This window comes from Gigantopelta aegis, unplaced genomic scaffold, assembly GCF_016097555.1.
Source record: "Gigantopelta aegis isolate Gae_Host unplaced genomic scaffold, Gae_host_genome ctg3165_pilon_pilon, whole genome shotgun sequence".
Lineage (NCBI taxonomy): Eukaryota > Metazoa > Mollusca > Gastropoda > Neomphalida > Peltospiridae > Gigantopelta > Gigantopelta aegis.
This window is the reverse complement of record NW_024533208.1, coordinates 36,343-63,451: the sequence shown is the minus strand read 5'-3', so window position 1 is coordinate 63,451 and position 27,109 is coordinate 36,343. Positions and strand designations below refer to the sequence as shown.

The 27,109-nt window shown below is 33.0% G+C and overlaps 1 non-coding gene and 1 pseudogene across 1 annotated transcript; both read right to left on the bottom strand.

The window, feature by feature from the left end:
- LOC121391963 lies at nucleotides 1-25,163 on the bottom strand (annotated as a pseudogene).
- Trnat-ugu lies at nucleotides 3,569-3,642 on the bottom strand. Its single transcript has one exon. It is a non-coding gene; the product is annotated as a tRNA-Thr (tRNA).
- Nucleotides 25,164-27,109: the final 1,946 nt, after the last annotated feature.

Sequence of the window (27,109 nt, the reverse complement as noted above, 5' to 3'; positions counted from 1 at the left end):
TTAATACTGTCTCTCCCTTTTGCTGTAGTGAGGAACATCGTTGTCTCTGCCCTTACTGTAGTAGAACACTATGATATGACTTGGCTGCATGGAAACCAGTTCCTTCTTCTGTCTTGCTAAACAGCCCTGCAAAGTCAAGTCCTGACACGTTGTTGCTAAAATGAAGTAAATGCTAATCAAAGTTTATTAATTTCTCTTGTACAAAACCACTACAAGTTGATACTAATAAATAAGTAGACACAATCATTGTGTCTATTAGATATAGTAACACATATGGAGTACTGCTAGTTTGACTGTATTTTTTGTTACAGTCTTTCACTTTTGTTGTAGCGCTGAGCACATCCTTGTCTCAGATTACTGCAGAGAACACTGTCAAATGACTTGGGCTGAATACGAAATACTGCACAGTCTTGCTAAACAGCCCTGGCAGAAATAAAGTCCTGACATTTGGTTGCTAAAATGTTAACATTTCTAGTACAGGCCATTACAAACTGATAATGACACAAAAGTAGACCAAATGGGGGCCGTAAATAGGATTGTACTAAATAAAAACACTTTACTAATAGTTTTGCTACATTGTACTAAATAAAATGGTCAGCTAAAGGCTATATATTACAGAGAAAAAGATAGTGATATATGTTTTCAAAATGACTTATGACAAACTTAGTTCAGATAACAGATGCACTAAAACTAAACTAAGGGCTAAAGCTCACTGAATTTTAAAGTTAAGAATTTAGATATACTAACACACATGGAATATACTGCTAGTTTGACCGTATTTGTTACTACTGTTTTCCCTTTTGTGTGTAGCGAGGATAATCATTGCCTCAGATTACTGTAGAGAAAACTATCAAAGGACGTGGCTGTATGGAATCTAGTTCCTTCTTCTGTCTTGCATAAAGCAGCCTTGCAGAAGTAAAGTGGTGACCACATTGCTTACTAAAATGAAGTAATTGCTGTTCTAAGAAGGTCTCAATAAAAACCATTACAAGCTGATACTGATACCAAAAGAAGATAAATTGGGGGTACTATATAGGCTAGTAGCAAATAAAAACACTTGACTAATATTGTTTAGACTTGCTACATTGTACTAATTTCAAAAAAAAAAACCACCACTATTATAAACCCAGCGGTAAATAATTGTAGCCATATCCATCCCCAATGGTTTCCTTCCGTGTAAATTTAACATCATTATCACAATAAAAAATAAAAATAGCTAAATAGTACGTCCACATACACCATTAAAAATATAAAAGCAATAAACTCTACTTCTAATAAAATAAAAAGAGCGGAGGGCAATAACAAAGGCCATAATAGTCAAAGCACCGAATAAGCAGGCTAAGGGCGGATATAACCATTATTCCAGATATGATAACCCCTAATGTAAATAAAATAAAATAACACCTTCCGTACTACTCCTGAGGAGAATTGAACTCAACCTTCAAGTTGAAAAACCTAATGTCCTAACCACTAGACAACAAAAGCAAAATAAAATTAAACTAGAGTATGAAAGAAGCAGACTTGAACTCTCAACCTTGGCGACCACAAACCCTCACTCTACCAACTGAGCTACTTTTATATCCTCTGGCCTTACAGAAAGCCCCATTCTTGAAATATGAGAGTACTTTTAATTTCATTTATTATTATAAATGGAATATCCCATTAAAAAAATTAAAATTACTAATGGGAATAATGTATAAAATTCCGTCTCTTTAAATCCCTAGAAAAGATGTAAATATCTAGAAGGGGCCCCAAAACAAACCCGATTATACAAATATATTGAGTACCCCACTGATAATACCATTCTAATGAAGCCAATATACCCACTACATCACTACATTCGAAAGCGGCCAATAATGAAAAAAATTCCCCTATAAAATTACAACTTAAAGGAGTAGAAGCATTTGCCAGCACTAATAAAAGCATTAAAATACCAAATAAAGGCATGGTTATTACGCATCCCCGGCGTTAATATTTGACGAAACGAGTATGATGCCTCTCATAAAGAAAAGTTAAGCTATAAACAAAGCAGAGCTTACCTTAACCCATGGACCAACATTAAAAATATAGCTGCTACCGTACAACCCTTGAACTGTATGACTAAGGAATATATACCTAAAGTAACTAATCCCATATGTGCTACTGAAGAATAAGCAATTATTCGTTTTAAATCAAACCTGCCTACAAGTAGTTAAACTGTCATATATTATGGCAAGTAAGTTCAAAGTTTGAATTAAAGGAGCAAAATACACAAAATGTCTGGCAAAAGTGGTCATAAAAATCTATAAATCCATATCTCCCTAATTTAAAAACACCCCAGCCAATTAACCGATCCTACCACAGTGAGAGGAGCCTCTACAATGCCTGCAGCAATCAAATATGAATGTTATTTGTAGGTATTTTAATAGCCAAACTTAAAGAAAACCTAAACAAATAAAACATTGTAACCCCCTTTTAAAACCAAAGAGAACATAAAAATTGATAATCCGTAGTTCCAGCCTGACTATACAGGGTAAAATAGCCAATAACATAAAAAACAGACCCAAAAAAAGTAAAAAAGAAAAAATAATAAGATGCTTGCACTTCTTCTTCCCTTGAACCCCATATTCCTATTATTAAAAACATGGGAATTAATATACCCTCAAACAATATATAAAACCCCACTAAATCTAATATTGTAAATCCCCCCATTAATAAATTTTCTATTAATAATAAACATAATAAAAACTCTTTAATCAAAAATCTAATAGCACTTCGACTTCTTAAAATACAAATTGGAGTTAATAACACGTTAATATTTTAAAAAATCGAAATCCCATCAACTGCAAAAACAACAGAGCCAAATACTGGCTCTACCCCCGGTATTCACTCTATTTTTTTAATAGCTTGATATTGGCCATCCCCATCAAAAGAAGCCATAAAAGTATTGTAGTTGCTAATGTAAATAATGACCATTCTAAAGCGGGTTTTTCAGTCTTACACTATTATCTCTCGGTATTAACATTAAATGTATCCCCCCTAATAAGGGAAATATAAAAATAAATTCTAACATATTTTCTCTCCCATCAGGAAATGGGATTTGACCCACAACCTCCTACACCCAAAGCAGATAATCTACCTTGTTAATTTGTTCCCTGTACGATGAGAATGGGACTCGAACCCATGTGGAGACATCCTTGTCTCCAACAATTTAGCAAACTGCTGCTTTACCATACTCAGCCACCTCATCATCAAGGATCTTATATCCCCAGCTAATAAAATCTTTATAAAGCAAATAAAATTTAAAATGCCATCATTAAACAAAATAATCCCATTGCCTCCGACAAGGCAAATCCCATAATTGCATATGTAAACAATTGTTTTTTTAAAGATGGGTTTCTAGCGTATTCAATTATTAAACTTCCAAAAACAGTCCCTATACCTGCACCACTTCCAGCTGCCACTATATTTGCCACTCCAGAACCTATAAATTTTGCTGCACTTAAAATTTCTGCTGCCATCTATCTTCTTTTCCCTTGGTTTAAATATTATAAAATTATCTGCACTGCCCGCAACGTTATAATATCCTTGCCTTTAGTGAGATTTGAACCCACAACCTCTTACTTACAAGGTAAATGCTCTACCAATTGAGCTACAAAAAGCTAAGCCATGAGAAAATTTCCCTCGTGCACTTACAATTCTATGTTGATAATTTTAATAACTTATTTTCCAAATAACTGATTAAAGGACTTAAAATTCAAAAAATACGAAAAATAAAAAATCGGCCGCTATTTGCCCTATTAATATATAAGCGTCTTTTACTGGCTGCCCCCTATTCAAGTTAAAGTAAAAAGTCCGCAACTAAAAGTCAAAAGAAAATTTTACTTAACAGTCTAAATGTTAGCCCCCTTAACCGACTTTTATGTAAAAGAGCTAAAAAAAATAAAACTAACAAACTTGCCACTAAAGCCACAACTCCCCTAATTTATAGGTATAGATCGTAATATGGCATAAGCAAATAAAAATACCACTCAGGTTGAATATGCACAGGAGTTACTAATGGATTGGCTTGTCAAAAATTTTCCGGATCACCTATGTATACCACGAAATAAAAACACAAAAAAATGAAATAATTATTACTAATACAACCACCCCATATAAATCTTTTAATACATAATAATAATAAAACGGAATTTTTATCAATATCTGATCGGACTCCAATAGGGTTACTAGATCCATCCTCATGTAATGCAATTAAATGTACTAAAGCCAACCCTGCTAATATAAAGGAAGTAAATAATGAAGACTGTAAAATCTATTTAAAGTAGCATTAGAAACACTAAATCCCCTCAAACCCATCTTACAACATCATCCCCCTATATAAGGTATAGCTGATAAAAAAATTAGTTATAACAGTAGCGCTCAAAAAGACATTTGACCTCAAGGCAATACATAGCCTATAAAAGCAGTTCCTATCATTAATATATACAATAATACCCCCACATTTCACACTATTTGTTTGGTATAACTACCATAATACATTCCTCGACCAATATGTATATAAACACATAAAAAAACATTGATGCCTCATTAGCATGTAAATATCTTAATAAAAACCCATAATATCATCCCGTGAAATATGAGCCACTGATTTAAAGACTAATTCGATATCAGCACAATAATGCATGGCTAAAAAATCTCTGTTATAATCTGAATAATCAAACAAATCCCCAATAAAGAACCAAAATTTTCATAAATAACTTATATTTGAAGGAGAGGGAAGATGAACAAACATCCCATTTACTAATGATAAAGCGGATTTTCTTTTCTAAAAGACTTCGTCATTCTAGGAATAACAGGACTTGAACCTGCAAATACCTGATCCTAAATCAGATGTGTTTACTTACCCCTTTCACCACACTCCTAAATTCTCTACAATCAGAATCGAACTGATATAATTTTAGTTAACAGCCAAAAGCTTTCCCATTAAGCTATTGTAGAAAACCATTATTCTTAATTATTCCAACTAAAACAGAAGATGCTGGAATCGAATCAACACTAAAAACTTTGAAGGCTATTGGTCTACCAGTAACCTAATCTCCTTTTTAAACCTAGAGGTACAGGACTCGAACCTGTATATTTAAGATCAAAATATATGCCTTACCAATTTGGCGAACCCCAATGATGGGGTTTATGAACCCCGTCAATACATAAATACAAAAAAATAATCAAACAAAATCCACAAAATGTCAACATCAGACTGCAAGCTTCAAACCCTAATGATGATGTCTAGTAAATTGATGATTTATTAGTCTACCCAAACACACTAATAAAAATTAACTACCAACTAATACATGCCCCCCATGAGCACCAGTTGTAACAAAAAAGTCAAACCATACACTGAATCAGAAATTGTAAAGGGAGCCTCATAATACTCCATACCTTGTAATGCTGTGAATATTGTTCCTAATGTCACCGTTAAAGCTATACCTATAATAGCTTCTTTTCTCTTACCGCTAATTATAGCATGATGAGCCCAAGTAACTGTCTCCCCAGAACTTAACAAAAACAGCAGTATTTAATAAAGGCACTGAAAAGGTTTAAAGGATCTATTCCCCTTGGGGGTCAAACCGCCTCTAATTCTACAGCAGGAGCTAAACTACTATGAAAAAAGCCCAAAAAAAGATAAAGATAAACAAACCTCCGAAATTATAAATAAAATCATCCCATACCTTAACCCTTGATTTACTATTAATGTATGGATGTCCTTGATAAGTGGCCTCCCTAATTACATCTCGTCATCATACAATCATTGTAAATATTATTGTAATTAAGACTAAAATTAATACCAACATGACATGGAAATACATCACTCCCCCCGCGGTAGTAAAAAAGCAGCATATGCTGGCCATGGGCTCGGTTCTACTAAATGATAAGGGTGACAAGTATTTGCATCATTTATTCTCTCCTAAATATACCAGCAGGATTTGAACCTACAACCTCTTACTTCGAAGGTAAATGCTCTACCAATTGAGCTATAGGGATAACCCGGCAGGGCCGACGGTTAATGCAATGCTACTGTTTCTTCTAAATAAACAGCAGTAAGTAAACAAAATACATAAGCTTGAATAACAGACACTGCCATTTCTAATAAAGTTATAAATATCATTATTAACATAGGAAAAAAACTTAAAACAACTAACCCATTAGACATCATATTAAAAGCAAACCCAGATGTAATAGCAAACAATAAATGACTGCTATTATATAATCTGCCAATTGCACCCCAATGAAATAGCACGAGCCACATAACTAATCGTTTCAATTATAACAAGAAAAGGGGCTCTACAAAACTAATGTGGGCACCTCGGCATTAAAATACTTAAAAAAATCAATTTTTCAAGTGAAAACCCTAACAAAGTTACCTCTATTATTTATAGTAAAGATAATCAGAATATTCATATGATCAATACCATTTGGTGTCCTATAGCTTTAATAGTCAAGGCTGGGTCTATTACTTCATCCATTAAATATAATAATTTTTAAAGATGGGAATGCCATAAACTACCAATATAACTGCTGGGATTAGGAGTCCAAATAACTTCAATTAAAGTTCGCATTGGTTAAATATCTGTGATAATGTTTAGTATTATTACATCACAATACAACAAGAGTTAATATAAAACATTATTTGGTCATGGGAAAATATATTTCTTCCATAACTGGGCTTGCTGCATCTTAAAACCCCAATTGTCCTGGTTCAGGAGCCATCCCCTTAAGCCAAATTTCCATAAACAATAAATAAAGTATCATATTTCTCTCTTTTCAAAAATTTTTTATAACCCTAATTGTTCTACTTTATCAACCCTTAATTATTTTCACTGGAGTTGTACAGGCCTCGAACCCGCAAACCTTAGACTTGCAAAAGCCTCTGCCTCTACCATATGTAAGCTAAAACCCGATATAAATAAAAACAAATTTTTTAAAAACGTTGTAAACACAATTCATAATTAAAGCATAATAAAAACACCATCCCCGATTGTAAATTACTAATATTTTGAGTTAATTTATAAAAACATTAGATATCCCCCTTGGTCCTATAATTCTTATAAAATCCCGGGTCTATTACTCTATACGTTATTAAATGACCAAAACTTTCTATGTTTTTAACAATAAAATGCTTTATTATAAATTAAATTGTCAAGCAGAATTAAAAAAAGTATACACCAAGTGGTTTATATGAAGTCAAAAAACCCTTCGACTCCACCACAAGCCGGATAAAACCAGAAAATAATTACAAACAACAAAGGCCCAAATCCCTCCAAATAAACTAGATAATAAAGGGATCATCTTTACAGAATTGGTTAACAAACTGGACCCATTACATTAGAATAAAACTATCTCTTTCCCCCAAATACCCAAACAAAAATGCTACCAAAAGCCTTAATAAACCAAAGGAAAGCATATATTTAAAGAAGGTTATGATACACACCATAAGTATCTCTCTTTTCGAATTTGTTATTTGTTATAAATTGTTAAATATATCAGCCTAATAAGAATAAAAAGTCGTTAATAAAGCTGACAAAACTCCCTAATCAGTAAGCCAAAAGATATATAATACCATCATAAGTTATAACTCCAATATTAAATCTTTTGAATCTTTTGAATAGAACCCCGTTAAATAAGGAAATCCTATTTATGACAATGAAACCAATAAAATGATGTGTAAGTAAAGGGATAGATGTAATTAATCCCTAAGCCCATTTTTTCCTCTTATCTCCTGCTATCACTTACAGCATGGATACCGATTCCCGCACTTAACAAATAACAAACATTAAAAATGCATGGATTCATTAAATGAAATAAACTTGTGAATAATTAGAAATTCACAAACCCCTACCATATATCCAATGACTACATGTTGAATAAGGGGCTACAACTTTTTTTAAATCGTTCTGTACAAACCCCAGTTGTAGCAGCAAAAAAGCAGTAAAGCCATATAAATCATAACAATTGTTAAGCTAAAGGGACCCTTCAAAAGAGGCCCTGACCTAATAATTATTAAAAACCACCCACACATTACCATTGTAGCCGAATGTATTAAAGCCAACACTGGAAGTAGCCCTTCGATTGCATCAGGCAGTCAAGTATGTAACCCTAGTTGTGCTGATAATTACTACCGCCCCTATAACAATAATATACAATTATGTTATCTTATCACTTGTCCAATAATACAATCATTAAAAATAGTAACAAAGATAAATAAGACATAAATCGAGGAATATGGGGATCATAACACCCGACTATATCCTATAGAAGAAATATGTACTAAGCAGATACACTCGTTATAACTATTAAAATAATAGATGTTAAACTATAAATTGTAACCAAAATAAGTAGGTTAATAATTCTGAATCAAACCACTTCCATTATATATGTATCAGATGAATTTAAAGCAACCATCATAAAATATACAACAAGATTATAACTACACTAATTACTATAAAACTAGAAGTAAAATATTCCTGCCCCTTCGTTTCTACTTTCTTCCGAATAGTCCGATATGATTGCACTCAATAAAGGGAAGAATTAAAACAATATATACATCAGCAGACATCCACAAATAACTTGTGTAAATGTAATATAAGCTTTTTTTTGTGTAGTATAGCGTTATTTGAAGTAAAAAATTAGGGAAATCATTAAAAATACAATAAATTAAAAAAGGAATCCTATCAATAAAGAATTTACTGGAATCCACCCTTTTTTCTCATTTAACAGTTTTTGCACAAACTAAATATAGACCCCCCTAGGGTTCAATACTGTTTAAAAGTCTATTATTTGAACAAGCCCTTACATAATTACCCCTGCTAACTACCGAACTAATAACGCCACTATTACCTATTAAATAGTAATACCACGAGACACCCTGGATAATACTATTAACATTTATTCAACAAACCCAGCCAAAAGGAGGTACCCTGCAGTAGATAAAAAAAGTTAAGCCAACGTTCCTGGCAATTGTCAGGATTTATCGCTTGTCGCTAAAAAGCTAAATTCCACTTTTAAATATCAAGAGAAATCTACAACTATATTATATAAAATCCACAAATAGACATACTTACCTATAGAATTATATTAAATCAAACTAGCTTGATACTTTCAAAGTTCCTATAGCACAACCAAACAAAATAAAAACTCATATGCTCAGTCCACTATAAGCATAAACATTTAATTTTTGTTTGATTCAACACCCCTATTCCTCCATAAATAATAGATAATACAGCACACACTTAAACACTACATTAGTTACTGCGCCCTATTTTGAACGAAAATAGAAAAGACACCTACTTTAAGGAAGTGTAGCTAACAACGTGGTAGTCATTGGCATGGGGGCACCATCGTACACATCAGGAGCTCACATATGAAAAGAGAAGAGCACAGACAATTTAAATAATGAAGAAACAGCTATCAAAATTTTACCGATACCCCACTTAACACTGAATTTTATCCTTGATATCTGTTTCCCCCACAATCCTATATAAGTAAAGCACAACCAAATAAAAAGTAAACCTAAGAAACAGCCCCTAATTACAAAATATTTTAACCCAGCTTCTGTACTGTATTAGTATCTCTTTTAACGCTGGCCAAAAAATAAACAATGATAAGTTTGAAAGTTCTATCGCAAAATAACGAAAGTGAATTGGACGACGAAACTTACAATTAAGAAACTTAACACCACAAATATCCAAATGGGCACGACATTCCACTCATTAACATATGAAAATGAACCAATTATTATAATTATCTTCAATATAAAATTCAACATTACCATCAATAGCCCATTTGACCCTATTACAATTCCCGCCCAGCATCCAGTAAACCAATTGTTATAATTATCCTATTACAAGTAACCCACTGCCCATACCCTCTCAATCCGACCCATTTTATTAAAGGACTACTGCTGCAAATACATAAAAAAAACTAAACTTAATACCACAATACTCAATAATACCTCTGAGATGTATTTATATCTTAAAATTTCAATACATTAAATACTACATAATATTCTTTATTAATAGAGGAGGTAAGACTCAAACTTACATCCCAGAAATTGCGTCTAGTAACTAACCTTTAGTTTACTCTACAATAAACACATTAAGCGAACCAATTAACCACTGTATTTATGAGCCACATGCTTTACCAATAAGCCTATCAGCTTAAACTCCCATATTTTATAGTAAGAGAGAGATTTGAACTCTCGATAGGTTAAAAAAAACCCTCCGTTTACAGCGGAACGCATTACCACTCTGCCAATCTCATTATCAGACTCCTTCAGTAAAATTGGAATTGAACCAATATTCTCAGTCTTATCAAGACTGCGCTCCGCCAGAGAGCTAAATACCAATTTTATGTTCTGTCATAACCACCTTACCACTGATAGACTTGAACTCATATGGCCTGTACCGCCAATTTTAAAAATCTGGTGTGTCTGCCTTTTCCACCACAGTGGCTATCGGGTTTATCTGGAACAAGAATTAAAAAGGAGGTAACCCCATTAAACCCTATAAGGGCCCCAGATACTAGAACCTACAAACGCTAACTTAAAGGTAAATAGGATTTTCATAATCAAAGCCATTAATTGTTGTACCTTATTCTTGGAAAAGAGCTCTTATTCAAATAAATAAAAATATAATAATAGCTATTTTTATTCCAAATCACATAAAAACCTAAACTTCCCTCCCAAAAAAACAAATATTACCTCCAAAAGCAGACATTAAAATTATATTAGCATATTCCGCTAAAAAAAACACAGCAAAAGACATACGAGAGTACTCAAGATTAAACACAGATACTAATTCAGACTCCCCCCTCTGTTAAATCAAAACGGACTCTATTAGTTTCTGCAAGAGCAGACACAAAAAAACATACCGCTGCAGAGAAAAAAGTGAGAAAAAACACAATTATTTTTGAGCTTACAATATTTCAGTTAAAGTTAAAGCCCCCACACATAAAACAACAGAAATAATTATTAATCCTATAGACACTTCATAACTTATCATTTGGAGCAGCGGCCCTAATCACTCCTAAAAATGCATACTTAGAATTACTTGACCACCCAGACATTAAAACAGCATAAACACTAATAGAAGATACTGCGAATCTATATAAATATACCTATCGTTAAATCACTTAAACTATGCCTTCTCCATAAGGTATACCCCCCCAAGCAACAAATGCCAAAGTCAACAATAAAACGGCACCGTTATATATATAAACAAATAGATGATTTGCTATAATTATTTCTTTAGTAAATATTTTAATCCTATCAGCAGTAGGTTGTAACAATCCATATCACCCCACTATATTTGGCCCTTTCCTACATTGAATATAACCTAAACCTTTCGTTCTTCCAATGGTAAATATGGAATAGAAAATAAAGTAATGGCACTGAATAGCCAAAATTTGTAATAACAATAATTACCATCCTTTTCACTCCCCAAGGGGGTCTATTTTAAACAATATGAGTTAGATAGGAATCGAACCTATACTAAGACGTTTTGCAAACCACTGCAATACCTATTATTGCTAACGCCCAAGATTAACGGGGATTGAACCCGTACCCATCATGTGACAAACGATAGTTCTACCTAATTAAACTATAATCTCATAATCCAGAAAAGAGTGGGATTTGAACCCACGAAATCCTAAAGATTGATTGTTTTCAAGAAACTTGCATTAAACCTCTCTGCCACCTTTTCCCAAGCGCATCAAAAATATAAAGGGAAGCTACAAACTTACATAATATACTTACTTGTATATTGCATTTTCCCCTATGCTACTTTATTAAAAAACAATCTCAAGTGATTGTTTCTGTGTAAACAAAAGGTAATTCATTGTAAGTATGATGAGCAGGTGGTGATGGTTTTGCCCATTCTGAAGATGGATAATGACCACTATCTTCCACTCATCCTACAAAAGGTATTTCTTGAGTGTAAGCATCGTATATGATATAATTAAACCATACTACCTACCGCTACAATTGATATTATGGATCCCATAGAGCTTATTTGGTTTCATCCTGCAAAACTATCATGGTAATCAGAATACTGCCGATGTAAGCCAGCTAATCCTAAAAAGTGTTGAGGGAAGAAAGTTCAAATTTACACTGATAAACATTAATCAAAAGTTTTCCATTTTTCCATATAACCAGATATTTTAATTTTTACAAATCAATAATAAAACCCCCCAAATATAGCAAACTACTGCACCCATTGATAAAACATAATTAAAATGAGCCACAACATAATAAGTATCATGTAATACAACGTCTAAAGAACAATTAGCTAGGACAATCCCAGTTAATCCTCCTATTGTAAATAAAAAAAACAAACCTACAGCTCAAAGCATTGGTGTATCTAATCTTAATGAACCACCAAAATAGTAGCCACTCAACTAAATATTTTAATTCTAATACCGCAATGACATAATAAGCTGTAAAAAATGCTCTAGTTACTATAACCATAAAATATGATCAAACAAATAATGAATTCTAACCATAAAATAACCATACCTGTTTTTTAGCCCAAATATTAAAAATAGTCCAAATCCAGGTAAAATAATAATTCAAGTTGGATCCCAAAAAAAACCAAAAAAAATGTTGATAGAAGATATCCCCCCACTGGCTAAATGAAGACTAAATATCGCCATATTAAACAGTTACCCCTGCTAGAATACCAGAATGTGTTTGAATACTAGATAATGGCGGATACACCGTCCATCCGTTCCAGCCCTCATTGTTGTATAAAAATTCTTGCTCAAAAGCAGAACCTGATAATAAATATCGCCATATCAACAGTTACAGAGGAGGGTAATATCAAAAACTCTGTCCATATTATTGTAATCTAGGGAATGCCATGTCAGGTGCACCAATATATAAAGGAACTAATCAATTTCCAAAACCCCTATCATTACTGGCATAACTAAGAAAAATATCATTACAAAGGCATGAGCAGTCACTATAACATTATATAAATGATCATCCCCTAACATCGCCCTGGGGCAGATAATTCTAATCTTATAAGCATACTAAATGGTGAACCAATCATCCCCCAAAAGGCCCAAACAATAAATAAAGTGTCCCAATATCTTTATGATTTGTAGAAAATAATCAATGACTTAAATATAAAAATCATTAGATCTCTCTTTAAACCTATGTTTGGTCATTCTATTTTATCAAACTTTTAATCATTTCAAACCCCCATTAATTACAACTTATAACCCTGTAAAAGTTTAATGATTTAACTGATATTGTACCCCGTACTCGATAATATGCCACTAATATTGCTAAACCTATTGCAGATTCTGCAGCAGCTACTGTTAAAACCATATAGTAAAAAATTTGTTCTATTAAATTATCAATAAATACTGAAAAATTATGCCATCGTAAATGAAATAGCAAATAACATTAGTATATAAACATTAGTATTATTATAACTAAAGTGCACATCTATTGAAAAACACAGATCCTATATACCTTATTCTCAAACGGTCTTTAGAAACATCAGATAATATTAAACTTCTCACGTGAATCATTCAAATGCCCATTTTTATTATCGTAGCTACCCACCACAATTAAGCTATTGGTTCACCAGAGGATAACTATTTTAAGTCCTTCGTACTAGAATATAGTTATAGAATGTTTTCTTAATATTTGTAGATAGAAACAGACCTGGCTCAAAAAAGTCTGAACTCAAATCATGTACGGTTTTAATGGACAAACAGTCCAACCCTTAGAAGCCGCTACACCTCTAGGAAACTGCATTTCAACATCGAGGTTGCAACATAGGAGTCATCAATATGAACTTCTCGAACATATACGCTTTATCCCATGGTATTTTTTATTTCTTGCTCGTTAACTATACCACCTTAAATTAAATTGGTCAATACAACCCACAGCCACTTCCTTGTCACTCGGTAAGTTCCTCCTTGCTGTCAGCTTTAAACTTTAGATCTATTAGATTCATTCACCTTACTCAACACCTGTCGTTACTTTTTAGAAGGCAGTCGCCCAACCAAACTGTCTGGCTTACATCTTTTAATCTAAACATCCGATTTTAGTCTTTTTAGTATTAAAGAGTGGTTTGTCATTCCCTGCTAAACACAGACGTCCACATAATCTACACAATTATTAAAAAAGAACACTATAAGCCTCCAGTAAAGCTCATAGGGTCTTCTCGTCTAACATTTGAATGTAGCATCTTCACTACAAAGCAATTTCACTGGGTTTTATCTTGAGACAATGGGGCATTCGTTAAGCCATAATACTTACCAACAATTAATTGGCTATTGATTGCGCTACATTATCACGGTCAGTTTTACCGTGGCCATTTAATTGTCCTTAACCAAATAACTTATTTTATTACTTAGTTTTAAATACAATCATTGGGCAGGTATCACCTCCAGTACTTCAAGCCCCCTGGCTCTTTGCTGGAAGCTAGTTTTTGGTAAACAGTCAACAACCCCTCTTTTCTGAGGCCAAGATACACCTTAAACAGCCACCCAAGACTACCCTACCTTCATCCCAACTCCCTTTCTTGCGAATTACAGAGACATTTTGCCGAGTTCCTTAAAATAAATAGATACCATCACTTTAAGCCCACTTGTGTTTAGTTTTAGTACAGCCTTTTTAAAATAAACGCTTCCTTGAGCCTTAGTCCACTATTTATTTAATATCCCATCGACTTCAAGCCACTAAGGGGGCTGCCTAATTACAGTACGTTCTGCTACTACTATAAATTCAGAGTTTCGATACACATTAAAATCTATAACTTAAGCCTCCTAAATTTTTGAAGTTAAAAAATTTAGTTGAGTGAACTATTATGTAATCTTTCAAAGATGGCTGGTTTAAAGCCTATTTTCTCATTGGCTTTATTTTAAAACATTTTTATAAACTTAAATCTCCTTTTACCCTTAGATTATTTTGATGATCTTAACTTCTGATCTTGGTTATTCCCCTTTGACAATTAACCTTTTCACCCATTGTCTGTCTATCATAATTACTTCCCACACAGTCATAATTTGGTTAATTTAGTAAACTTAAGCCCCTAAACCCATTCAGTGCTTTACCGTGTAAGGATATCATTATGACGCATACTTCAATAGTTTTCGCAGAAAACCAGTTTTCACCAAGTTCGATTGGCTTTTTAACCCTAACCACAGATCATATGAGAATTTTGCCACATTCACGGTTCGCTCCTCCATCCACCTACTCGGTAGACTTCAAACTGTCCATGGCTAGATCACTTAGTTTCGGTTCTATTTGACTAATGCTCTATTAAAACTCGCTTTCACTTCACCTACGTCTATCAACTTAAGTTTGTCCAATATTTATCTGGCGAACCCATTATACAAAAAGGTACGACAATTTCGTCTGCTTGTAAGTTAACAAATTTCAGGTTCTATTTCACTATCATCTCTTTCAACTTTCCTTCACAGTACTAATTAACTATAGGTATGTTATTTTTATTAGTTTTAGATATGTGGTATACCTCTCTTCAAATAATTTTACTCTTGGTTACCCCTCGACCAATTAATCTACAGGCCTGACACCCTCTTCGGTTTTGGATTTACGATCTCTTACATCTATATCCGCTTTTGCTTGCCACTACTAACGAAATCTCACTTGATTTCTTTTTTTCTCCTGGTACTAAGATGTTTCAATTCCCAGGGTATTCAAGAGACAGACGTCCCCTTTATGATTTCCCTTTAGGAAATTCAGCTTTCATCGTATCTCCTTGCCGATTTCATTATTAATACCATCCTTAAATATAACATCCTAGTCCTCCATTTGTTACTTATTTATACTAATTATTACCTAGGTGCTGAAAGAATTGAACTTTTGACTTTCATGGTGTAAGACAACACTCTACCAACTGAGTTAAACACCTTCTATGACATAGTGGGACTTGAACCCACTTTAAAATGATGGAAATAAGTTATTTTCCTGTTAAATTATATATGCATTAATCCGAGGATATTTTCCAATACTGTCGCTGTGTTACTTACAACTTCTTCAACCTCGTATATTATCCGTAATACCAACCCCCCCAATATAATATGCACTTAACTTTGCTACACAACGCTTACTTTTTATATTACTGGGTTGACACTTTGGGAGTCTTTTACTCGGTAAAAGTGGACAGCGATTTGTACGAACACTAGAGCCGTATTCACCGAAATGCTCTACTTCCCGATTACTATTAAAACCAACTTCCTGCCCCAATTTCATAAGACAATCCGAACTTTTACTTTAAAGCTTTTTAACCAAATTATATTTTGCTTTTTGTGTAAAAAACTGTAGCGCATATGTAGCCCAAAACATTTGGATCATAAGGACCTGACGTCATCCCCAATGCCGTAAAATTGAAAAACTATTTATTACAATCACAGTTAAGGGTTAAGTTCATTCTATTTCTTTCACAACACAAAACTGACGACGGCCATGCAATACCTGTAATTAATATCCTTTAAACACAAAAAATCCCTAATTTTAAATATTCAAGTTTTGGTGTAAGGTTAATCTCATATTATCGAATTAAACTACATGCTCATCTAATTGGTTTAGTGAACCGCCAAATTTTTGGAATTTTAATCTTGCAACCATACTCTTCAGGTGGAATTTTCTGAGTTATCCTCGACAGCAGTTATCTTTCGTCTAATATTCATAGTTTACAGTGGAGACAACCATGGTATCTAATCCTGTTTGCTACCCCCACTTTTGTGTACCAACGTCAGTTATAACTAGTAATCCGCCTTTGCCTCTGGTGTTCTATTTTATATAAAAGCATTCTAACGCTACATAAAAGTTCCAATTACCTCGTTAAAACCCATATCTAACAAAATTCGCCTATACACTCTTTATGCCTTTTTCGTAATAAAAACTTAGACCTTACGGATAACCGCGTCTGCTGCCACGTATATTAGACAGTCTATTTATGCAACATTTCTGGGTCATACTTTCATACATTGCACAATATTGCCTACTGCTGCCTCTATTTGAGTCTTCCCCTTGTTTCAGTGAAAGTGTGTCCTCTTGGCTACGCATCCTTGTAAGGTGGACTTTAATATCCCCTTCAACCTAATACGATTCTTGCCTAATAACTGGCTATGTATATATAAACCCGACTATTTTCTAACAGACCAATTAATTAGCTCCAAAACATTACTCACCAGTGCGGGACATATTATCAAAAAAAAAGTCTTTTGAGTTCGTTTTCCTAGCATGTATTATAAGTGTCGCACGCTTTATATTTTCCCCAAATCAAAGGAATTGCCCAAGATCGGACTTGAACTGGTAACCCAAACATTTTCAGTGTTTTGCTCTACCAATTGAGCTACCTATGCTACTTCCCACTTAAATAGAATCATCCTTTTATCCATCTTTAAATAAGATCAAAATAATAATAACACATAATAACCTTTCAGGTGAAAAGAGGAGTTTAACCTCTATCTTATTACGTATGAGATAATTGTTTTACCTTTAAACTATATCACCTAAGGGGGGTTCCTTATTCTCATTCCAAACACCTTTTACTCATTCATAATGTATTAGTGATATATTTGTCATTGATTTAGATCAAATTAAAATTATTAAAAAAATGATAGTTCAAAATCCAAATAAACCTATTTGATTATAAACCACACACCAAGGGAAAAGAAAAGAAATTTCCAAATCAACTATTATAAAAAAGATGCCCACTAAAAAAAATCTTACAGAAAAGGGTATTCTTGAAGGCTCAAAGGGGTCAAACCACACTCATATACTGATACATTCTCACCGTCTGGTTGTTTTACCCCCACTATATAAGAAGCACCAGATATAACAGTAGAAAGAATTAGACTAAATAATAATAACAGAAATATGCTGATAAGTTTCCGTACTCATTTTAATATTCTGGTTGGTCCATAAATATGACCAATTTCAGTCTTCAAATTATACCTCTTGCCATACTTGATGACTAGTTTGAACAAAAATATCTTGCCTTTTTCTATCCTGAATTTCTGTACCAGTGTCATGAGTTAATACAATAGCCCCTATCATAGCAACCAACCAATAAATAAAACTGGCCACAATAAATAAATAATAATAATCAGTATATAATACTCTGCCTAATACTTCAACATGGAATTTTGTTATGACGACAATATAAAACCATTCGGCTCCCATCAGTAGTACCATTTCAAAAAAACTGCACATTGTACTACTTTTTTTTTTTTTTAATTTATTTACATTGTACTAAATATACTGGTTACTAAAGTCTATATACGGAGAAAAGGACTAGTGAGATAGTATGTTTTCAAAATGACTTGTGACAGGCTTAGTTTAGATATCCGATGCACTAGAGCGAAGGCGAAATCTCACTGAATTTAAAAGTTTCAAGCTAGATATACTAACACACATGGAGTAATGCTACTCCTACCATATTTGTTGCTACTGTCTTTACATTTTGTTTGTAGCGAGGAAAATCATTGTCTCAGGTTTACTGCAGAGAACACTGTCAAATCACCTGGCTGCATAGAATCCAGTTCCTCCATCTGTCTTGCTAAAAAGGACTAGAGTAGTAAAGTCCTGAGACATCAGTTGCTTAGTTCAAATAACAGACGGACTAAAACTAAGGGATAAAGCACACTGAATTTAAAAAGTCAGGCCAGATATACTAAGACACTTGGAGTTCTGCTACTGTTACTGTATTTGTTGCTACTGTCTTTCCTTTTTGTTGCAGCCAGGATCATCATGATTGTCTCAGATTTACTGCAGAGAACACGGCCAAATGACTTGGCTGCATGGAATCCAGTTACTTCTTCTGTCTTGCTAAACAGCCCTTCAGAAGTAAAGTCCTGATACATTGGTTGCTATTTTTCAAAATGACTTATGACAGGCTTAGTTCAGATAACAGATGCACTAAAACTAAGGGCTAAAGCTCACTGAATTTAAAAGTTAAGTTGGGCAAGCTAGATATACTGGAGTACTGCTACTCTGACCGTATACTTGTTACTACTGTCTTTACCTTTTGTTGTAGAGACAAACGTCCTTGTCTCAGATTTACTGCAGAGAACACTGTGAAATGACTTGGCTACAAGGAATCCAGTTACTTCTTCTGTCTTGCTAAACAGCCCAGAAGTAAAGTCCTGATACATTGGTTGCTATTTTTCAAATGACTTATGACATTGTTTGCTAAAATAAGGGCTAAAGCTCACTGAATTTAAAAGTGTTCAAGATATACTGGAGTACAAACTATGACAAGTACTTGTTATACTGTCTTTACTTTTTGTTGTAGAGACAAACATCCTTGTCTGGCAGAATTACAATGGGAGAACACTGTATAAAATCACTTGGCTGAATGGAATCCAGTTTCCAACTTATACTAAACCAACTGGTTCTAAAGTCTATATATTACAGATAAAAGGACTAGTGAGATAGTATGTTTCTCCAAATTTCTTGTACAAAGGCTTAGTTCTGATATATACAAATGCACTAAACTAAGGGGTAAATCACTCAATTTACTAAATCAAGCAAGATATACTAACATGTACTGCTACTGTGACCGTATTTGTTACTACTGTCTTTCCCTTTTTTTGTAGCAAAAGATCATATTGTCTCAGATTTACTTCAGAGGACATTGTCAAATGACTTGGTTGAAGTAATTTGACAGTGACTTGGCTGATTCACTAAAAACTAAGGGCTAAAGCTCACTGAATTTAATAGTTAAGTTGGGTAAGCTAGATATACTAACCAACATGGAGTACTGCTATCTGACCGTATTTGTTACTAAGGTCTTTCCCTTTTGTTGTAGCGAGGAATATCATTGTCTGAGATTTAAATTTGAGGACATTGTCAATGACAATGGTTTGAAACAGTATAAATATAAAATCATATCAATTGACAAGATATTAATATAAAGAAATAAAAATCAAAACATTATAAATCAGTTTCATTGGTTATACTTAAGCTAGATATACTTACCAACATGGAGTAGTAGTACAGTGACTAAGATATGGTAACTCTATGAACTTTCCTTTCTTTAAAGCGACCATCTAAATTTATAGTATAAGAGGATGAACACTTAATGACAAATGTTGAGCAGTAGTTCTAATATATCAAGAAAAAAGATCAGGGACAAATAATGTCAGACATCATATACCTCAGTTTCATTGATGATACTATTACTAATGTGTTTCAGTTTGTACAAATGCCTTAGTTATCAATGGAGTTCATTAAAAAAAGTCTATGAACAGTTATATTTTAACAGCTATTCTCACTTACATTTAACGAGGGGTTAAATTTTTGTATAACCTAATTGGTATCAGAGCACTTTGCTGGCTCAGAGTCAACCATTTAGCAAGTATATAGCTAAAACAAGTATTGAAATAATTATGTAACATTCAGTAATTACTTACATAATGCTGTACATATATCTCTTAATATAAGGCTGGAAATATTACATGCATCATATCAACATGAATTGGTCAATGTTGAGCTATGTACAGCATCATACCAATGCAGACGTACATGTTTCCTGATGTTTGTAGGTCTGGGTATGAGACTATGTGGAGTCTGACTTCTGGCTTGGTCGTTGTCACAACATTCAGTAATGGATAACCTCCTTTGGTTTCAGATTGATAATTAGAGACAATCAATATGAAAGTGTATCTCAGTGATTTTAGAGTTTACAGTACATTAAGTTGTATGTGGTTTGTTGTTTATTGATTTAGACTAGTTCAGTGAGATATCTGAGTACAACATTACAAACAGAAGCAGCTGCACAACAAAGTGTGAAGGTAATTGTCTAAAATGTCTAAAATGTGATAACAGGTATAGTATTGGTCAACATTTTAATGAGGCAATCATCTCAATGAAGAGTATTTAATTTGGTTCTGTTAATGAGTACATACATGCAGCATGTGGTCTTGCTCTCAACAGTCTCAAGCCAGCAACTTTATTTAGTTTATGTAAATTATAAAAATTATAGAAACTAGATTCCACCCTAAAATTGAATAAATCTGATATTAATAATATTACCAGATATATGGAATGATGTGCATAAGACAATTTATTTTATAATACTAAATTATTAACCGTAATTAAATGGTATGTGGTCATTAGATTTTGATTTCCAACCAAAAAACGATATCTATTGTGATTTGTGACTAGTTTGTACAGTTGTACTTGTTGTGTAGTGCATTACAGCATATAGATCTCTCCATTATTGATAGCCTATTATTGTCCTTTCATTATAGTAAATTGTTTTCAAAGTATATTTTATTCCCTACAAACTTGCTATACATACTATATAAATGTAGTTACTACCACCCATTAAATTTATTTTTCCTATATTCACAGTGTTCTAATATATCCTTATATATAACATAACCGTATCATAAAATATTAAACATCTGTTGATTGTTACCTACCCTCTTTGTATCATAAGAACAGTCTAAACTTAATATAACACTGGATTTCACTCAGTCCTCCTAATATCCCATGGCAACTCTGTTTTTTTATTTCTTTTATATTATAGGCTCCTATTCAAGTTTATGGATTAGAAGAAAGATATGCTCATGCTTTGTTTTCAGCTGCTAGTAAAAAACATCATTAGAGAAAATGGAAGAGGAACTAAAAGACTTCCAGGTAATTTATAGATATTAATATATTATAACTGCTAATGTATACTGCTAATGTACATAATTGTATAATGTCACTTTTTTTTTAAATTAATGATTTCTTAATTGATTAAAGCAGAAAACAGCAGCAAATGCTGAGTGTTATTTTAATACTTACTCGTCTTTAGCTGCTGTTTAAAAGAAAAGAAGTACTATCACTCCTTTGCGAGTCATCGACACGTTGCACTTGAGGAGGCTAAAAGAATAAAGAAAGTCTCTGGATAAGACCGCAGCAAGGTTAAGCACTATAATCTTTAGTGCATATTTTTTATTGTTACTGTGTTCCTCACTTTAGTCAAGTGTAATCACCTTGTTTTTTTTTTCATGGCTATCACAGTTAAAACCAAGTAGTGTAGTATGCTTGCAGAATGTTGAAACTATTTGCAAATAGACAGGAAGCCATGGTATTAGCAAATCAGTGTTATTAATTGATCTTCCTCTACATACTGTAATTGTTGAAACCACCCATAAAAAATTGTTTATTATTACTATCGATCCGCGCGACAACACTTCATGTATGGAAACCTCTGTTATCACAACAAGTCTCGTCTACAGAGATTAACATCTCTGCCACAGGATGAGAGCAATCTAATAAAACTCTTAAGTATGTCTTTCACTTTTCTGACTAGCAACAATCAGCACTGTACTAGACAGGGGTTTATAGGATATTGTTATGACATTAAAGTTGAGATATACTAGAGCCTGTTACTTACATGCCAATTTCTTACTGAAGAGGCTGGCATAATTGTCGTAGATAAGTTTCTTTATCCAACTAATTCTTTTTTATAAAGTGAAAAATTATGCTCGAGTTCTGAGAGAAAAGTAAAGTAACAACTATTTACTAATAAAGGCTAATATATATAATTTACATAAACATTTAGTATAACAACACTCATGAACTCATAAACATAGTTAGCATTTCTGAAAGAACACATCTCTGGTAGCTCGCTCTTTTGCAGATCCACGTCTTTCTGAATTAACATAGTGAGAACTAGTAAGTTTGTTGTTTGGAAGTTTGTTAGCCTGGTATCTAGAAACAAAGGTAAATATTTAAGTTTTGTGATATACTTAATGGTATATGTGCATGTTACAATGCTGTGCAGTAATAACATCCTGAAAATATGCTGTATCTCATAGCAAAACTTTAAAGATAAAATATATCTTGAAAATAAATGTAACTAAACTCTTTTTGTTTGAATTTGCAGATGAAAGTGACTCCTAATGGAAGATTATACACATGAATTTATATGGATGGTTGTACACTTCAAAAGGACATTTCCTTTGTAAATGCCATTATAAGAATTGCAAGAATGAGAGGCATCAGATATAATGCTATAGCAAGCAATATAGCAAAGTTATGATTAAAGTCAATCTGCAAAGTCAAACCAACAGAGTTTACTACCTGCCCCCCAAAGAAGGAGCAGAATGTCTTCTGTGATGGATGGCAGAAACAGGTGGGGTAAGACCTGAATGATCTTTATAATATGCACGATAAGCTTGCACAGACTAAAGAGTATGTTGACAATCACAGCATGTATGCACATACAATTTGTTACCTTAACAAATTCAAAGGTTTTGTCTCTTCTAGCACCAGTCAAACAAAGAGAATAAGGTATAAGTGTGCTCCATGGATTGCTCTCTCGTTTGTTTAGATGAACTAGGCCTCTGAGATACAACTGATAAATTGATGACTGACACACCTTCTTCACTTTGACTTTGTTGAAATAGTTTTTGACTTGTGTTAAGAATGTCATGACGACTACAAAAGTATATTTGTTGTTTTGACTACTATCTGAAGATAATGTGTTTTCTAACTATTGATGATGTTGTAATCATAGCATGCAAACTTTTCATACAGTTAACATGTTTGAAACTTACCGTATTTGGTAGAAGTGTTTTGTGGCATTTCCATAAGTAGCTCAATTATATACATATATGAATGACTGGGCACCTAACAGAACAAGAATATTATTGTTATGATCAAATGAGTTATGAATAGAGTATGAGAAGTTGTCAGCTAAAATGTAGCCAAAGCTCCTTTATAGACACTATGAGGTTACTATCTATGTACTACTTGTACATGTTTATTATGTACAGTAAGCTATGATTTTATATATTATAGTGTTAAGAATAGTTTGTATGCCATACATCCATCCCTCACTGCAAACATGTCATAACATCATCAATTATTGACACAATTATGCATTATCCAAGTGATATTACTGATACATTTGAGAAATAATAGTAGGACATAGAAAATAATTATCAGCTTACAACAACATTATACTATGTCCAAGTTGAGAAGAGCCCTTTATTAAAAAAAAGGTGTTTTATGCATGGAATGTAAGGTGAGGAATCTCCTTCCCTATTATACACAATTAGCGCTGAAGCACATTTTAATATATATTCATTATTGTTCACGTGAATGTCATGCGAACACTGCCACGTTTTCTCTTGTGTTTGTGAACATGCCAACTGGAAAGAGATTGAGAGCGCAAACAAAGGAGGTTGTTGTGAATGTCTATGAATATTTTGAGGAACTTGGCAGGCGTAAACAGACTGAAGGATCTCTGAAACAAACCTCTGATGCTACAAAACTTTCACGTACCAGCATCAAGAGGTTATGGAAGGAGAAACTTAGCACATATTTCAGTTTCCTTCTATGTCGAAAGGTTCTTTCAAACAATGGTGGCTTTATAGCTGCCTCAAATCACAAAAGACGATACCTGGTTATTATTTTAATAATAATTGTTATAATATACCATTTGTTCATATAATTAGAATTGTAATTTTGAATTGCCACATGACAGATGGCTGACTTCTCAAGGCAAAAATTGTTTTTTATTAAACCCTCAAAGGTGTGCAATTTGAAGTATGTGAAAGGTATGCCATTGAAAATGTTTGGAGTTTCTAGTTTGGTACTTTCTCATAGCACTAGAGAGCCAAATTTTGTATAAAATGCGCATTTGCAAACTAAATCGATTGTGCAAGTTTCATGTCTATAGCACGTAAAACGGCAAAGTTATTCACATGTCAGTTGTAACAAAGGGGTCAAAATAATACAGTTTGGGACGAAAAGGTTTTCAAAAGTGGTTTACAATTCACATCCTTTCGTGTCAAAAATCTTTTAAAGAAGGTTTAAAATGCACATTTTTGGCGCAAAAAGAAAAAAAAGAAAAGTTGATAGTCCGCTGCCATTGACAACCGCAAATCAGGCTGTGGTAAAGGCTTTTCAGCAACTATATTGTACAAAATTTTGGTGTTGTCAATGGATACATCAAATAAGTGAAAAAATACTTTCTTCCACCACTTGCATTACCTGTGTACATATCCATAATATAGTTCAAGTTGATTGCACTTGTCGACTCCACCCATATCATGTTGTAGTCTTCAATTACTTTTGGTTTCTGTACCACCTCTACTCCTCCATCTACTGCTCTGGTTCTCTTTCTCTTACCGATCATATTGTCATTATGGAAAGTTGACAACATGTGTACCACTTGCTGGTAAGACCATTTTCAAACACAAAATTCCATCGGTTGTGTAATCAGAATGGACTTCACCTAGAAGATTTAGACTACTGAGTGTAGTTTCAGAATGTAAACTGAAGGGATCAGAGAGACTAACTCAATAAACTGCAATTGTCAGTTTATTCTAAACTCTTTAATTTAAAGAATTTAGAAGGTTTAGACTATTGAGTGAAGTGCATATTGTAAACTGCTTAGATTAAAGGGCTCTGAGGGACTAACTCAATAAAAAGTAATTGATAGCCTAAACTCTTTAATTTAACGAGTTTAGAAGATTTAGACTATTCAGTTAAGTTCACAATGTAAAACTGCTTAGATTAATTTGATAAGAGAGACTAACTCAATAACTGCGATTTACAGTTTATTAAGATGATTAGCATTAACACTCTAAACTCATTAATTTAAAGAGTTTAGAAGGTTTAGACTATTGAGTGAAGTGCATATTGTAAACTGCTGAGATTAAAGGGCTCTGAGGGACTAACTCAATAAACAGCAATTGAGCTGGTTTGCATTAATGTTCTAAACTCTTTAATTTACAGAGTTTAGAAGATTTAGACTATTCATTGTTCATGATGTAAACTGCCTGGATTAAAGGGCTCAGAGAGAGTTACTCAATAAAACTGCAATTGACAACTTATTAATCTTTTTTAGCATTAACGTTGTAAACTCTTTAATTTAAAGATTTTAGAAATTTTATACTAACTTCACAAAGTAAACCTGGAATTGATAGTTTATTAAGTTTGTTGTATTAACTCTCTAAACTCTTTAATTTAAAGAGTTTAGAAAGTTTAGACAATTGAGTGAACTTCACAATGTAAACTACTTAGACTTAAGACTTCAGAGAGATTAAATGAATAAACTGGAGTTAACAGTTTATTAAGTTTGTTTCGTATTAACTCTCTAAACTCTTTATTTTAAAGATTTTAGAAAGTTTAGGCTATTGAGTGAAGTTTCGCAATGCAAACTGCTTAGATTAAGAGGTTGGAGGGATTACCATCATAAACTGAAATTGATAGTTTATTAAGTTTGTTTGTATTAACTCTCTAAACTGTTTAATTTAAGGATGAAAACTACTTAGATTAAAGGGATCAGGGAGAATAACTCAATAAACTGGAATTGACCGTTTATTAAGGTTGTTTGTATTAACTCTCAAAACTATTTACTTTAAAGAGTTTAGAAAGTTTAGACTACTGAGTGAACTTCACAATGTAAACTGCTTAGATTAAAAAGATCCGACAGATTAACTCAATAACCTGGAATTGACAGTTTATTAAGGTTGTTTGAATTAACTCTCTCAATTCTTAAATTCAAAAAGTTTAGACTACTGAGTGAACTTCACAATGCAAACTGCTTATATTAAAAAAGCTCAGAGATATTACCATAATTAACTGGAATTGACAATTTATTAAGTTTGTTTGTATTAACTTTCTAAACTCGTAAATTTAAAGAGTTTTGAAGGTTTAGACTATTGAGCGAAGTGAATATTGTAAACTGCTGAGATTAAAGGGCTCTGAGGGACTAACTCAATAAACAGCAATTGAGCTGGTTTGCATTAATGTTCTAAACTCTTTAATTTATAGAGTTTAGAAGATTTTGACTATTCATTTTAAGTTCATGATGTAAACTGATGTTTATCTCACTGATCTCTTTAAACTAAGCAGTTTTTATTAATAAGTTAAGTCAAATAGTGTAAACTTTCTAAACTTTTTAAATTAATGAGTTTAGTGAGTGAGTTAATGCTAAACATCTTAATAAACTGTCAATTGCATTGAGTTAGTCTCTCTGATCTCTTTAATCTAAGCAGTTAACATAGTGATGTTCACTCAATAGTCTAAACTTTCTAAACTTTCTAAAGACTTTAGATTGTTAATCCAAAACAAACT